Raw genomic sequence first — 14,947 nt, forward strand, 5'->3', positions numbered from 1 at the left:
CATTTACTCATCAAATATCTATTAAAGCCCCTAAGGGGCTTCAATCAAGCAGTGCAAGTGGACCTATAAATTCAGTGTTTGAAAATGTTGCTTGTTAGCAGACATAGTCCTGGGCAGGGTTGTAATCCTGGTTCTGACTTCACCCACCATAACTCACTGTGTGACCTTCTCTGGCCTCTCATCTTCCTGAGCTGTCAAAATGGCAAGGCTTGAGCTAGATATTGTCTCAAAATACATAATCTCATTATGCTCCTGAGAATAGATTCTCAGAAATCCGGGAGCTCTGGACACTAGCTCCAGACACGAACAACTAAATGTCACTCTTATGTCCCTTCAGCTCAAAACTGCTGATCCTAAGCATGTGGAACTGTGTCCTTGCAGTATCACCAGTGTCCTAAGACAGCAAGTCCCCCTTTCCAGGGGTTTCGAAGCTCAGCCCCAACCAAATGAACACCGATCCCAAGTTAAGTTTTCCTGGAGATTCATGGGGGCCCTGTGCAAGGCGAGTACATTATAAGGGTCAAGAGCACAGTCTTTAGACTAAGATCTGGTTCCAACCCCGGCTTCCCCACTTACCAGAAGGATGACCTTGAATGAGTTACTGAATCTCTCTCAGCCTCAGTCTCTTCTTACATAAAACAGGTAAAATAATAGCACCTACCTCGCACTCAGTGCCTGGCAAGTCCTTAACACAATGCCAGGAGCAGGGTAGAGGTTGTAGAAATGGTAGTTCTTAATGAGTGAGTGAGGATGAAGTGAAAAGGATTGTAGTTACAGGATGGGAGATGTGAGGTCCAGCAAAGCAAAGGTGACTTTGGGAGCATCCTCTCAGGAACCGCGGTTACTGTTTCCTCCGTGGGTTGGGGGCCAGGGGAGGGTAGGATGCCTGTGAAGGATTGATGGAGCTCTAGCTTCCCCAGGCTGACTGTTCCTCTGATTATGGTGTATTTCTCTCTTGTGCCCACCCTGGTGCACAGCACCCCCTCGAACCCATTCCCTGGAACTGGTGTGTTGCAACAGTGAATCAAGATCAATACCACCGTTGTTACCAACCCCTATCTGCATAAGACAGTCTCAGAGCTCCCAAGCCCCAAACCAAAGCCTGACTGTTCCTTCGGGAAGGTCACTCCCGAGTAGACCAAAAGAAGACTATTTTCCAATAGTTTTATAACCTTGGGGGACTGGGCTGATGACGGAAAGTGTGCAAAGGCATTATGACAGAGTCACCAACTCTAAATTCTGGGATCCCCAAAGCGCAAATTAGCTGCTAACTGGTGCAGTGGCTCCACCCACCCATCCGTCTACCCTCACAGTTTCATGCTGCATCTAATTCAGCCTGCAAAGGAACGTGTTTCTTGGGACCCAGGCTGGTTGGGAGAGTTTGTAAAGACAAGATCCTTTCACTTTGTGTTTGTTTTCATTTTCCCAAGTGGCTCAGTTCTAACATGAAAAGTGCAATAAACGGGGAGTATCAGTGTTCGCTGAAAATATCCCTTCAGAAGTGAAGATATCTCCAAACAGCCAGTTGTAGTTTGAGAGGCTCACCCTTCTCAAAACTGCAGCTGCCACCAAAAATACATTGGCAATCTCTCTCCTCTCTCCCTCCCCCTCTCTCTCTTCCTTCTTCTTCCAGCTCTCCCTCTGTCTTGCCATTTAGCTTTAATTGCCCTGTCAGCTCTAAAGGCTGCTAATTGACGCCTTTTATTCTGCATTAAAACTCCTCGGGAAGAAAGGAGCTCACGGCCCCCCCGAGCTGCGCGATCCGGCCGATTTGGCACGCCTGTCTCCCAGTGTATGGAGCTGGGTGCTGCCGCGCTAGGGGCAGGCGTTGGGGAGTCGCGGAGGCGGGGAGGGGGCTGGGCAGGGGTTGGAGCGTCTATTTTTAGTGAGGGTTTTATAGAGTGGATCCCTGTGGCTTGGCTCCACACTGAAATATTGTCCTCGTCTCAATGACATAAACACAGGGCAACTTGGAGATCTTGGCGCCAGCCCTGGCCGGAGCCTGTGAATGGGCAGAAAGGTGGGATGGGACCAAGCGAGAACGCGGCTGTAATTACAACTAAATCCTCCCCCCGCCCCCACCCCGGGCTCTGCGGCTCCCTTAATACCGCAAAAAGCCTCTGCTTTTGTGTAGGGAAGAGGAACCGAAGTTACTCAAAGGTCTACCAAGAGGCAGCTAATGGCATATGGCTTGGGGAAGCTTAGGTTAAAAAGAAGGTGTTCGAGAATGAATTAAACAGCCATCGCCATCGGTGAAAAGCAGGCAAAGTATGGAAGGCTCCGTTGGCTCCTGCAGTCGATCCAGGGCGTCGCTGTCTCCGCAGATCATCGAGCATCGAGACCCGGCCCTGGTCCACTGAGACACTGGAACTGATAAATTGGAACCAATTAGCACAAGGTCTCAGTATGATCCTTTGGAATGTCCCAGACTGGGCTGGACGAAGCTGTCGCTCCGGACTGCCTCAGACGTGGAGCCACACTTTCCAAAGCCTATTTAAACATAGCCTTGCTCCCCTCCAAATGTAATCCCGACCCTCATTTTTATCCTTGGAAGCTTTGGGGAGGAAGGGAGTGGGGGCAGGTGGGATTTTTCATAGCCCCCTCCCCCACTCCCACGGCCCCGTAAATAAATAAAAGATTACACCAAATTCCACTTGAAGTTGTCAGTCCCGGAATGGAACTTTTATCCCATTATGAATTTCATGGCTGAGACGGTTCAGACTTTGAATGTGGCCGACACCTCCATTGAAAGGCCCTAATTGCAGTTGCAGGAATTGAGTGCAGACACCACACTGTACACACCACCGCATTCCTCCGAAGAAAGAACATCCTATGAGAGCAGCCCCCGGCCTCCCCTCAAGGCAGCAGAACTGTCAAGGTTTCACTTAAACTTTAAACCAAAGTTGCCCTATCTAAGGGCCAGGTGCTAATTTGGGATTCTGAGGTCGGGCAGATTTGCCTTGGCTGACAGGGCTGTTACTATACCCAGGGGGCTAGCAGCAGTCACGCTTCAGCCTCAGAGACAACCAGGAAGGCAGTCTTTCAATCCATAGGGACCCCTGAAGGACTGCTTTTATTTTCAGATGAACTTCCTCTGAGCCTGAGTGTCCAGAGTTGCTGGCCTACCTGAGTCAGGAAGGCTGCCTGCTGGGAGTGCCCAGGGGAGGGGGCTCTTCCCTTCACCCTGTGTCCAGTGTCCCCTGATGGGGACCAAGCCAAAGAAGGGTGGCATGGGACAGGGAACTGTGAAGCTGTTCTCCTCCTCCCTCCTTGCTGGGCACCAAGGATGTGTGTGTGTGTGTGTGTCTGTGTGTGTGTGACAAAATGCACATAATGTAAAATTCACCATTTGAGCCATTTGTAAATGGCATTAAATAGCATAAGTACATTTCCATTGTGTGCCACCATCACCGTCATCCACCTCCAGAACATTTTTCCTCTTCCCAAACTGAAACTCTGTACACATTAAACTTTAACTCCCCCCCCTCCCCCTCCCCTTTGGCAACCACCATTCTACTTTCTGTCTCTATGAATTTGATTACTCTAGGCACCTCATATAAGTGGAATCACACAGTGTTTGTCCTTCTGTGACTGACATTTCATTTAGCATAATGTCCTAAGGTTCATCCATGTTGTAGCATATGTCAGAATTTCCTTCCTTTTAAAGGGTGAATAATATTCCATTGTACGTATACACCACGTTTTGCTTTTCCATTCATCTGTTGATGAACACTTGGATTATTTCCACCTTTAGGTTATTGTGAATAATGCTGCTATGAACATGGGTGTATATGGGTTGCAGTCCCTGCTTTCAGTTCTTTGGGATATATACTCAGAGAAGAAATTGCTGGATCTTATGGTAATTCTATTTTTAATTTTTTTTTTTTTTTTTTTTTTTGCGGTATGCGGGCCTCTCACTGTTGTGGCCTCTCCCGTTGCGGAGCACAGGCTCCGGATGCGCAGGCCCAGCGGCCATGGCTCACGGGCCCAGCCGCTCCGCGGCATATGGGATCCTCCCAGACCGGGGCACGAACCCGTATCCCCTGCATCGGCAGGCGGACTCTCAACCACTGCGCCACCAGGGAGGCCCTATTTTTAATTTTTTAAGGAACTGCAATACTGGTTTCTATAGCAGCTGCGTCATTTTACGTTCCCACGAGCAGTTCACAAGGGTTCCAGTTTCTCCACATCCATGTCAACACTTCTTTTCATTATGCGTATATACATATAATAGCCATCCTAATGGGTATGAAGTGATATCTCATTGTGGTTTGGGACGCCAGAGATTTGTGTCTGTTTTGTGTTTGCTTTGATAGCTCTCTTTCTCTTTCTAAAGAAATATAAATACACACAAATACCCACCAAGTGCGTCACCCTCCTTCTCTCTCTCCCCAAAGATAACCACTGTCTCCAAGTTGGTGTGTATAATTCCCATTCATTATAAGATTTACCACATATATTTGCATCCATTAATAATTTATACTACTATTTTGTAAGTCACCTTGAATTCCATTTTTGTGTCTCTCTTCACCACCACTTTCCATATTTACTAGTTGTATAAGGAACACCAGAATCAGAATCCTAGATGAAACAAAAAAAAGGGCCATCAAGAAGAGACCACATGCTTTGAGGTTGGGCAGAGTTCAACCACAGCTATGCCACTTTCTACTTGGGTGACCTTGGTCAAGTCACTTGACTTCCCTGAGTTTTAGTGTCCTCGCTTATAAACTGAGATGTTTTGAGGACTAAATGATATAACAAATATAATGCACCGTACCAGGCACACAGCAAGAACTCAGAAACTGGTAAGAAAGCAGAAGAGAAGAAAGAGGTTAACATCCATTTTCTTGTGGAGCTGTGCCTCTGCCCTGCTGTTACTCACGCAGAGGGCCCACTGACTGCTCTTGCCCACATCTTCATGCTGCCACAGGGTAGGACAGACCGTGTGCAGAAGTATAAGGTTCACCCTTTACAGAAACGTGGATTTAAGGTGTGGGAGTGAGGGTCCCCCTCCTCCCCCTCTTCCCCTCACCCAGAGAGCAATGGAGACTGGAGGAAAGTGAGCAAGGAGGGAGGGAAGCCTGAACCGTTCTGCCAAGTCACCCTACTTGGGGGAGGACATTCAGCTCAGGCCCTGAGCCTGGCTACAGAAACTGTAATCCAATACCTTAATCCATTTCTTCTTCAAAGCGTTGCCCTGTGTGCCAGGTGGACAGAACCCGAGTGATGCCGAGCTGCCCCTGAGAAACTTTTGCACTGGGCTGTGTCATTCAGGCTGGGAAAAGTATACCCAGAGGGGCGCCTTTGACCTGGTTATCTGGACAGTTGTGGCTATGGAATGACAGCTTCGAGGACCTAAAGGATGTTTAGGGAATTGCACCTCGTCAGTGTTGACAGTGAACCTAGCCATTGATCCAGCCACCCCCAGCGAGTGCTAACTGAGCCAGATGGTGTGCAAAGCTCTTTGGCTACACAAAGAAGAATCAGACACCAAGGGGAGCCTAGTCTTCAGAGAGATTCGTGATCTTCGAACCTTTTGGAACGCCTCTGAACCCACCTCTCTAAGAAGACAGCAGGGACTTGGAGCAGTAGAGGCAGAAGGGAGAGAATAGTTCCCAGAAGGACTGGGTTCTGGGGTCTCAGGGGTGGGGGTGGGGGACTCCACCATCTTCCTTCCCAAGGGCATGGACTGAGTTGAGCCTGACATGTCACAGCAGCTGTGCCTCCCCAGAATGAGCTGGGATCACATCACTCAACTACTCCCGACCCCCAGCCCAAGCTGCAGCTTCCTGGGATAGAGCCAACCTCTCCTCACCCCCTCCCCTGCCCTGACTCGCTTCTGCTGCCAAAGACAGCAGACCTCAAGATACTGAGCTGCTAATTTGTGAGGATTCAGGCTGCTGAAGGTGTTGGTACAACAATCAGGCTGTCTCCAGTTCAGCATGGGCGAGTCATTGGTGTATACCAGTTAAATAATAAAGCAGCTATTTGGGTCCACTTGGTCTTTTTATTTTCCAGATACCTATGAGGGACCTAGTTTATAAGAAAAGATCAAACAGGGAATTCCCTGGTGGCCCAGTGGTTAGGACTCGGTGCTTTCACTGCCAAGCCAGGGGTCAATCCCTGATCGGGGAACTAAGATCCTGCAAGCTGAGCAGTGCAGCTGAATAAATAAATAAATAAATAAATAAAATCAAACACAAGCCATTGCTGTCTGGATTTGTTGCATTAATTAAGACATGAGGGACTTCCCTGGTGGTGCAGTGGTTAGGAATCCACCTACCAATGCAGGGGACACGGGTTTGATCCCTGGTCCAGGAAGATCCCACATGCCGCGGAGCAACTAAGCCCGTGCGCCACAGCTACTGAAGCCCGCGCGCTCTAGAGCCCATGCTCCACAACAAGAGACACCACCGCAATGAGAAGCCCACCCACTGCAATGAAGAGTAGCCCCCGCTCGCTGCAACTAGAGAAAGCCCACGCACAGCAACGAAGACCCAAAGCAGCCAAAAATACAATTTTTTAAAATAATAAAAAATAAAAGTAAAATAAATACAAACTACATTAAAAAAAAAAAAGAGAGCTTCCCTGGTGGCGCAGTGGTTGGGAGTCCGCCTGCCGATGCAGGGGACATGGGTTCGTGCCCCGGTCCGGGAAGATCCCACGTGCCGCAGAGCGGCTGGGCCCGTGAGCCATGGCCGCCGAGCCTGCGCGTCCGGAGCCTGTGCTCCGCGATGGGAGAGGCCACAACAGTGAGAGGCCCGCGTACCGCAAAAAAAAAAAAAAAAAAAAAAAGACATGGACATAGTTTTCCCCACCATGGTTTCCCTCCAACCACTACCAGGATCCATTGTTGTCCCCAAAAGAAATTAAGCAGCTCAGGGAGTCATTGACTCACTAGGCATCTACTGTACATCAAACACAACGCTAGGCACCAGGATTAGAGAGATAAACTCCCATAAAGAGCTTGCAGACTAGTGGTCAAGACAGACAACTGCCTAGAATGCCATCTGGTAATCCATAACCTAGAAGAAGGTCCAGATGGCATAGGAGCTGAGAGGAGGGACCTCATTCTGCACAGAAAGAACCGAGAATGGAGGAGGCAACGCTTAAGCAGAATCTTAAAAATGATTTTGCAAATGAGGGAGATAGTAGGCAGAGCAGGCTATGTGTAGAGACCTCCAAGGAGTCCTCTAAACAGAAGGTAGATCAGGGTCAGAATGGAAAAGGCATCCGGTGTCGTAACGTTATCTTGAGAGTCACCAAGAGAATCCTTAGAGGTTGTTGAACGATTGTAAATAATTCCATTTCTATATACGAGTTATTTTAGCCTGTTTCTCCTTCAAGAATGCCAAGACTTTGGGAGAAATGAGAGGGGCACTTGGGTGCACTTCCGTAGAAAACTTCTTGCCTTGGGTGGGCCAGTGCTATCTGCAAGCCCTCCTTCTCTGTGGGAACTTAGGGGAGCTTTGGTGAGAGATGAGGGCCTCGCCTAGGACCCTAATAGCTGTGAGATGAAGAAGAGTTGCTATCAGGGACAAGTCAGAGACCTCACCAACCCCCCACCCCACAATCCGTCGTCACGGCCCTGTGGTCCCTAGAAGAGGACAAGTGCCCCAAAGCTTGCCTAGCTGTCAAAATATTTAGAAGAAGCATATTGAAATCACACATGGAACAATAGGACTACCTCAGAAGTAAACGTTCGTGCTGTTGAGGCAGCCTAAGCCATAAACATTTAGTCTCGAATGTAGCTGCCTCTCTTTCTGGGCTGGGGGCTTGAAAGAAAAGCAGAGTTCTATAAAATGTGATCTGCCAGGATTTTCTTACCCCCGTGGCATGATAATTACGATGCCTCTTATTACATTTAAAGGCTCATCTGTGGTGACTCAAATCCTCCAGGATGTGAGGAAGGCAGCTTTGCATTTGTCTCAATGTATTTTGCCGAACTGCTGCAGTAATTCACTTTTGAAACACAGCAAAGTGAAAATGAGGTTTGAACCGCAACCTTGCCTCATTACCAGCCCGCCCCCTCCCTGCCACCTCCAGGCACTTCAAGGGCCCTTCTCCCAGCATTTTAGGGATTATCTTTGCGAGTTTAATCAAGCTTTACGTTAACTAGTTAACATGGTTAAGCCTTTGTGTGAGGAAAGAAATGCTTGTCTGAAACTGTAGTGTACTGGAATCATTTTGTAGGGAGGAGACCCAGAGGCCCAAACATTGGACTCGGCTCTAAACTTATCCACCTCTCTACCATGGATGGGAAAAAACTTTTTTAATTTATATGTTTATAACTAATTTATAAAACTAAGTTTTTTCTAAAAATCCTATACATAGTGAATGGTACCTTTGAAAAGTCTTGTGTTGAAACACGAGTATATCCGCCAACCACGCTGGTGAAAGACTAGCCACTGTCTTATTTACTTTTATTTGTATTTTAATTAATATGTTTGCTTACGATCTTAATTATGCCGAAGAAAAGTTTGGAAAATCATTGAGGTATGTGGGAGACACCTGATGGGTTAGAGGGAAGGTAGGAACCCCTTTTAGAAAATTACGAAGGTTGTTTTTATAACTTTGAAGCCTCTCTTTCAATTCTATAGGTATATTTTGTGAATTACAATAATGAAATGCCATCATTTTCTTTTCTTAATTGAGGTCATTTTTCAATGAAGCTGGGTAAAGACCCTAAGGTGAAACCTTAGATATAAGAAAAATAAAAGCAGTTGGGGGCTTCAGAGACATTGTTTGTCTTGAAAGTGATGTGAGGAAGCTTGATCAAAAGCCTTGTTTTACTACAGTCATGCTCCATTATGGAGGGTGGGACTGTGGGGGGGGTGGGGGAGGGGAGGATGAAATGAGCCCTCGCTCCAACTTGACCAGGTTGTCAAAAGTCACTGGCCAGAGTAAATCTCCCTAGCCTGCTGGTATCGACGACCTCTGAAGTAAGCCAGATGTGGATCGGACCAAGGGACCAGTAACGGACCAACACAGATGGATGCCTTAGGAAGGCCCCATTGCGCCTGCAGCTCTGAGCTAAGAATCCTCTCCCTACCTCCTTAGATAATCCTGGAGTCAAAGAACATGGCCTTCGGCAGCTCCCTCACCTCTCTGGGCCTCAATTTCCCTATCTATAAAATGGGGATTTAATTGCCCCTACTCCAGAAGCTCTTGTAAGATGTAGATAAGAAAATGTTTGTAAGGCAGATGGTAAATTCCTGGCACATGTTAAACTTATAGCCCTGTTTCTAAGACTGGCAATTGAGAGAGAAAGCCTCTTATTTAGTCACTTGGGGACCCTGTCCTCCAAACCCTCAACTGAGGTGACTTACTTCCAGTACCCAGCCCCCGCCCCAAACTCATTCCAGACTTTCCAGACTGTAGGGTTTAGATCAAGCGTGAGATTGGGCTTTGGTGCATTTTAGTTTTGTTTTGTTTTTCAGCCCAGTGGTGGGTTTTGACGTGGATATCACTTTATTTTGAAAGCAATCTGATTTCTCTGTAGACGCCCGTGACGGGAGATTAAAGTGTCATGAAACAGTGCCTATCACATACTTACATGCATGCGTACAAACACTCACCCCTGCGCACAAAAGCTCCTCAAATGGGTTTCTCCCTCGCCTCACCATTGCACATGAGCGCTGAACCATTTAACTAAACCTGAAACAAAGATCATCCAATAATACGAGTCAGCCCTGCCCGGCAGCCTGGTGCTGGCTTCAAAACTCTTTTCAACACGTAGAACTCTAAATGCCATTTCCAGCTTTACTCATGCCTGATAGTTACTTTGGGGCAAGTTGTTGCCACTAAATTCACTGATTTTAATCTTTCATTGACTTTTTCCTAAATACAAAAATGTTTTATGACTGCTCTCTCTCTTTTTAAACAGATTTACATACAAATAACGTAAAGTAAGGTTCTCTCCCCTCCTCACCCCACCAACTTACCCAATTCTTTACAGGTAATCATTACAATGAATGATTTATAAGCATATTTTTAGGGATTTTCCCCTACACATAAAATAATCCCTGCATAGAGATTAAAAGCCAGCGTTCTAGGGCTGAACAGCCTCGACTTCAATCAGAATAAAGTTTTGTTTTTGTTTTTTAATAGGGGCTGTCTTAAAATATTTAGGACCTATAATCATCATATTCATATGGTTTCCAAAGTTTCTTTCATATATTTCTAAACTCAAGTATAAATTCAAATTGGATTTGAAACTGCTTAAGACCCTTGATGGCTCACTATATAAACCCCTCGTCTTCCAGCCTTTAGTCCTCAAGCCCCAGCACTTAGCACTGCCAACTTGTCACAGCATTTGGATGGTGTTCCCCTCCCCCCACTGCCCCAAATATCATCCAGCCACTGTCCCCTCCTCACTAGACTGTGCCCTCCCATTTGTCATTGGACATTGCATTTCCTAAGGAGTTTTTTTGGATCCTCCATCCCACCCCAACATTTCTGTGCTTTGTCGTGGCAGTTGACATCCTGACTTGTAATCTTGGGTTTATTTTTCTTTTTTCCCCCCCTCCAACAGTCTTTGAGAGTGTCCGGAAACAGCGTACATGCCTGGTGAATAGGTGGAGGAATAAGACCGACGGATGACAGTAGGTGGTCATGGAGAGTCATTCCAAGTCGGCACCAATACTTGGTTGGTGAGGAGACAGAGTTGGGGGCTAGGAAAAAATTCAGAGACGTGAGACTGTTGTATTAGGTGGATTCAGTAGCCAGAGCCTGCGAACACCCCACCCAACTCAAATAGGGGAGGTTTTCACTTTATTTTTCACTCCATTGAGTTCCTGTCTCCTTGTTATCTTGAGTCTTGGAGGGGATAAGGGAGGCTAGACCATATTATCTCAATAAACATCTATCTCAGGCAGCAGGATGAGAGGATGTGGGGGAAATGGGAGCCTAAGTTGAGATGGGTGCTTGTGTGTTTGACGGGGCGGGGGGAGGCTGTGTGTAAATTCCTCATGGTAGGTGGCTAAGGGGGACTGTCTCCAGGAGCCCTTCCAGCCTGGGTGGCAAAGGCGGGGGTGTGCATGGGAGTGCACCCGGGTCTGTTTGTATGCCCCATTGCTGTATGTGTTGTGGTAGGGGAGGTATGCTCATCAGCAGATGCATCAGTGTCTGTAAAGTGTGCACCCATGTGAATCCATAAGGGTGAATGGTGGCAAGTGGGAAGCAAGTCCTAGAACAATAGGAGTTTTAGTTTCTCTTACTGATGACAGCTGCCTTTTCATAGAACAGCCCCTCCATCACTTTGGAGAATCCTTTCCTGCTACATGCTGTAGCAGTAGCATTCCATTCACTTTCCTTTTGAAATATTGGGTCACATATGGTAAAAGTCCACAATGCAGAACCAAGTTGGGTTTGATTTTTACTTATTTTTTTTTAAGATTTTTTGATGTGGACCTTTTTTTTTTAAGTCTTTACTGAATTTGTGACAATACTGCTTCGGTTTTATGTTTTGGTTTTTTTGGCCACGAGGTACTGGGATCTTAGCTCCCCGACCAGGGATTGAACCCGCACCCCCTGCATTGGAAAGGGGAGTCTTCCACTGGACCCCCAGGGAAGTCCCTTGATTTTTAAATGTATGTATTTACGTATGTATGTGTTTAAAGAGGGAGTGTGTGTGTGTGTGTGTGTGTGTGTGTGCTCGCGTGTGCACCCGCACACGAGTGAATGGAGAGAAATGATAAAAAGATTTCCTTTCCAGATGAGAACCTCGAGCCCAGAGAGACCCAGACCCCAGACCAGGAAAGGCAACATCAAGCCAGGAGAGCTGAAGGCCGAGGCCGAGGCAGCGCGTGCTGGCAACGCCGCAAGGGCAGAAGATGGGCCCCCCAGCGTTGCCTCCACCCACCCCCAGGCCCCCCACACCAGGGCAGGCTAAACATGAGGAGGCTTCTGTCTCCAGGGCTGGAAGAGAGGCGCCCTCGTTAAAACTCAGATAAACAGTTTATCAGGAGATGAATGAGCCACCGGGCTCCAGAGTCGCTCCCGTTCCCCAGCGTGGAGCCGGGCGGGCGGGGCGGGGGCCGCGGGCGGAGAGGGAACCAGACTGGGGAAGGGAAGGGGCTGTCAGGGCTGGAGCAAAGCGCTTGCCTCCTCTGGCCTGTAGCTTTGTCTCTATCCCGGGAAATGTATTTCCCATTTGTTTACCCATTTCCCCACCCCAGCCCACGATTTAGAGTCATCTCCCTCCCATTCTCCCCTCTTTCTCGCCTTCTATTCCCGCTTCCTATGCTGGTTAGAACTTCACTCTTATAACTGGAATCCCATCACCAAAAAAATCACACTCAAAAACTCAGACCCTATGGTGAAACTGCACTGGCCTCCACCCTGGCTGTGAGTCCTGAACTGGCCAGGCTTCCCACAGCCTCCCGCAGGCTATGGGGAGCCCACCACCCTCCAGTCCTAGAAGCCTCCACTGTCCCATTCCTTCCGCAGTCAGGAGAGGAAAGCGACAAGCCTTGTGGCTGACTTTTCCTCACTTTGCTAAGTTGGGTCAAGTCCAAAAATGCCATTTTGGATCTCATTGAGAGGAAGTCCATCAAATTCGACATTTATGGGACCCAAGAGACAGTCAGAATCAGAGGGTGACACAATTTTCATGTGCCTGGGATGATCCGGGGCCTCAGAGATGGCCACTGTCATGTTTTCTCCTTTGTGGTGCCTCGTGCTCCCTTGACCTCTCTGTGTCACGGGGCCCCAGAGAGGTAAAGTGACTCACCCGAGGTCACACAGCTGCTAGGTTTCGGGTTTTCCAAAGTCAAGCCCCATGTCCTTTGCACATCACCCAAAGCTGCCTCAGGTCTATGCTTCCAGGGCCAAAAAAACAAGATTGTTGAATTGTTCTGAGAATCAGCTGAAAATAAGAAAAGATGCATAAGGTCCTCTTGCCTTCACCTGGAGTTGCCGAAGCCATGGTTCAAAAGGCTGCTTCCGTTTCCCTTGACAGAGTACCTTGCAGGGACGGAATCCTGGGATGCAGGTAACCAAGAATGGACCTAGAGTCACTTCGTCCACTAGACTCTTCCCACATAGGCTGCCAAGGCCCGAGCCCCTGGCCAATCCCCACTGACATCCAACTGCTCCCCTCCTCACCCCACCCCCTGGGAGGACCTGATCAGAGAGCTGAGCTGATCACCATCCCTCCTTTGGCCCATCTCCCGCCCCACCCGCCCCACAGCTTCCTTTGGAATAAATACACCCTCTTTGTCCCGCTTGTCAAGCTCCCTCTTCAAGAGAGTGGCAGAAGCACTGAAAGGGGTTGCCTGTTGAGTGTCCCCCAAGACATTTCAGTCCCCCTCCCCTAAACTCCTGAAGACCAGCAGCCACGGAGAATAGCTCAATTACACATGCTGAGCAGACAGAAAGCAGGCCCAAAGGTGTTGGAGGTGATTCCAACAGGCATCGCAACCCCTTCGAGCCCCTCTGGCTCAAATCAAAGACGGTGGGCCAATGGAGGGTGATGGAGCTCCTGGAAGAACTAACACGTGTTGAAAGTCTATTGTCCACTATATACTCTGCCCTGGGTGCTGTGCTAAGCACAGCATCCTTTATCTCCCACGTATAACACAGTTCTGAGGGGTGTGTGTTAGCCCCGTTTTACAGATGAGGAAATGAAAGTTTGGAGTTAAGATGCCTATGTTGAGAGGGTAGCCCAGCTGGTGAGTGGCAGGACCAGAATTCCAACCAAGATGCACCTGGTCCAAAGGTTGTCTTTGTGTTGAGCCTCCCCGTTTAAGACGTTTACTCCCCCAGTCCCCACACCCCAGATCTTTTGGCTGTTCCCTGATATGGTGTGCTTCCCCTCTTTATGCAGACTCAAATATCCTCCTCTCCCTACTCAGATAAATATATCCTTTTTCTTCATCAAGCCCAGCTAAATCTCAGTTCTACCATTAAGGTATTAGTACTGCTTAGTCTCTGACAAACAGCATTCCCAGAGATTCACACAGTACCTAAGTGTGTGAGCTACCCTAGTGTGGCAGGGAGTGGGGGACTGACTGCAGGCTCCCCAAGAGGGGCATTTCAGAACCCCACAGTGAAGAAGAGTAAGTGTGGTTTGAGCAGAGTATAGCTTATATTATACTTGTTTTGGCTTTTTTGGGTCACCATAATGTACTATAAAATTTCAAACATTCAAAGGATAGCATGAAGTTGTAACATTTACCAAAAATGGTTGTGAAACACTGGTCTATGCTATTAGGGGAATTTATAGATTTTTTTTTACACACCCTTTTAATGTTTTCTTCATACACTTGTCATATTCCCTTTAACTGAACTGCAATGTCTTGGATGGTAGCAATCGATTGTGACTTCTTTCTCCTTTGCATTTCCCCCCTCCCATGGTGTTCACCCAGCGGACACTCTACAAACAGGTCACCCAATCTACTGTCTAACGTGGTTTGTTTTCATTCTACTCCGCCTAAATAAAGGACTGAAGGATCTGGTTTTCAAACAAAACTAGGTGATTTGAAGGAAAGGAGAGGAGATTGATGGAATAGAAAACAGCACAAGAGAATGTCACTCAGTGGAACCCACCACCTCAGGAGAGGTGGGCTAGAATTTAGCCTTTTGAACTCTTTACTGAAAAATTATTCTCTTAGTTAATTCACAGCAGTGGCAGAACTGCTCTGGAACATTTAATCTTCCTAAGAAAATAAACCAGTGCCAAGCCCCCTAAAGCATACCAAAAAGAAAGGAGTACTGTTTAAGAGCCTACTGTGTGCTGGGGTCTAGTCCCACATTATTTCAGAATCAGTGCAATTCAAACAACCAATTGGTTGTTCTTATCTCCCATATTCATTAAAGCAAGACTTTCTTGTAGGCATTACCTTAGTTGTCTAATTCTAGATATTGTCTAGACTCGAAAGTTTAAGAAAAGGTTTTCAGCTGAAACTGGCCATCTCTCTCAATTGCTGGCGTTTTGCAGAAAGAC

The 14,947-nt window shown here is 47.5% G+C and overlaps 1 long non-coding RNA gene across 1 annotated transcript; it reads right to left on the reverse strand.

Moving 5' to 3' along the window:
* Window positions 1-1,628: 1,628 nt before the first annotated feature.
* On the reverse strand, window positions 1,629-12,889 carry LOC308607088. Its single transcript, XR_014013947.1, has 5 exons — window positions 12,734-12,889; window positions 10,567-10,673; window positions 9,579-9,657; window positions 4,502-4,581; window positions 1,629-2,356 (listed from the first exon to the last, which is right to left on the reverse strand). It is a non-coding gene; the product is annotated as an uncharacterized lncRNA (long non-coding RNA).
* Between the last annotated feature and the right edge of the window lie 2,058 nt (window positions 12,890-14,947).

The sequence above is a fragment of the Mesoplodon bidens genome (genome assembly GCF_964165515.1).
Source record: "Mesoplodon bidens genome assembly, chromosome: 19".
Classification (NCBI taxonomy): Eukaryota; Metazoa; Chordata; class Mammalia; order Artiodactyla; family Ziphiidae; genus Mesoplodon; species Mesoplodon bidens.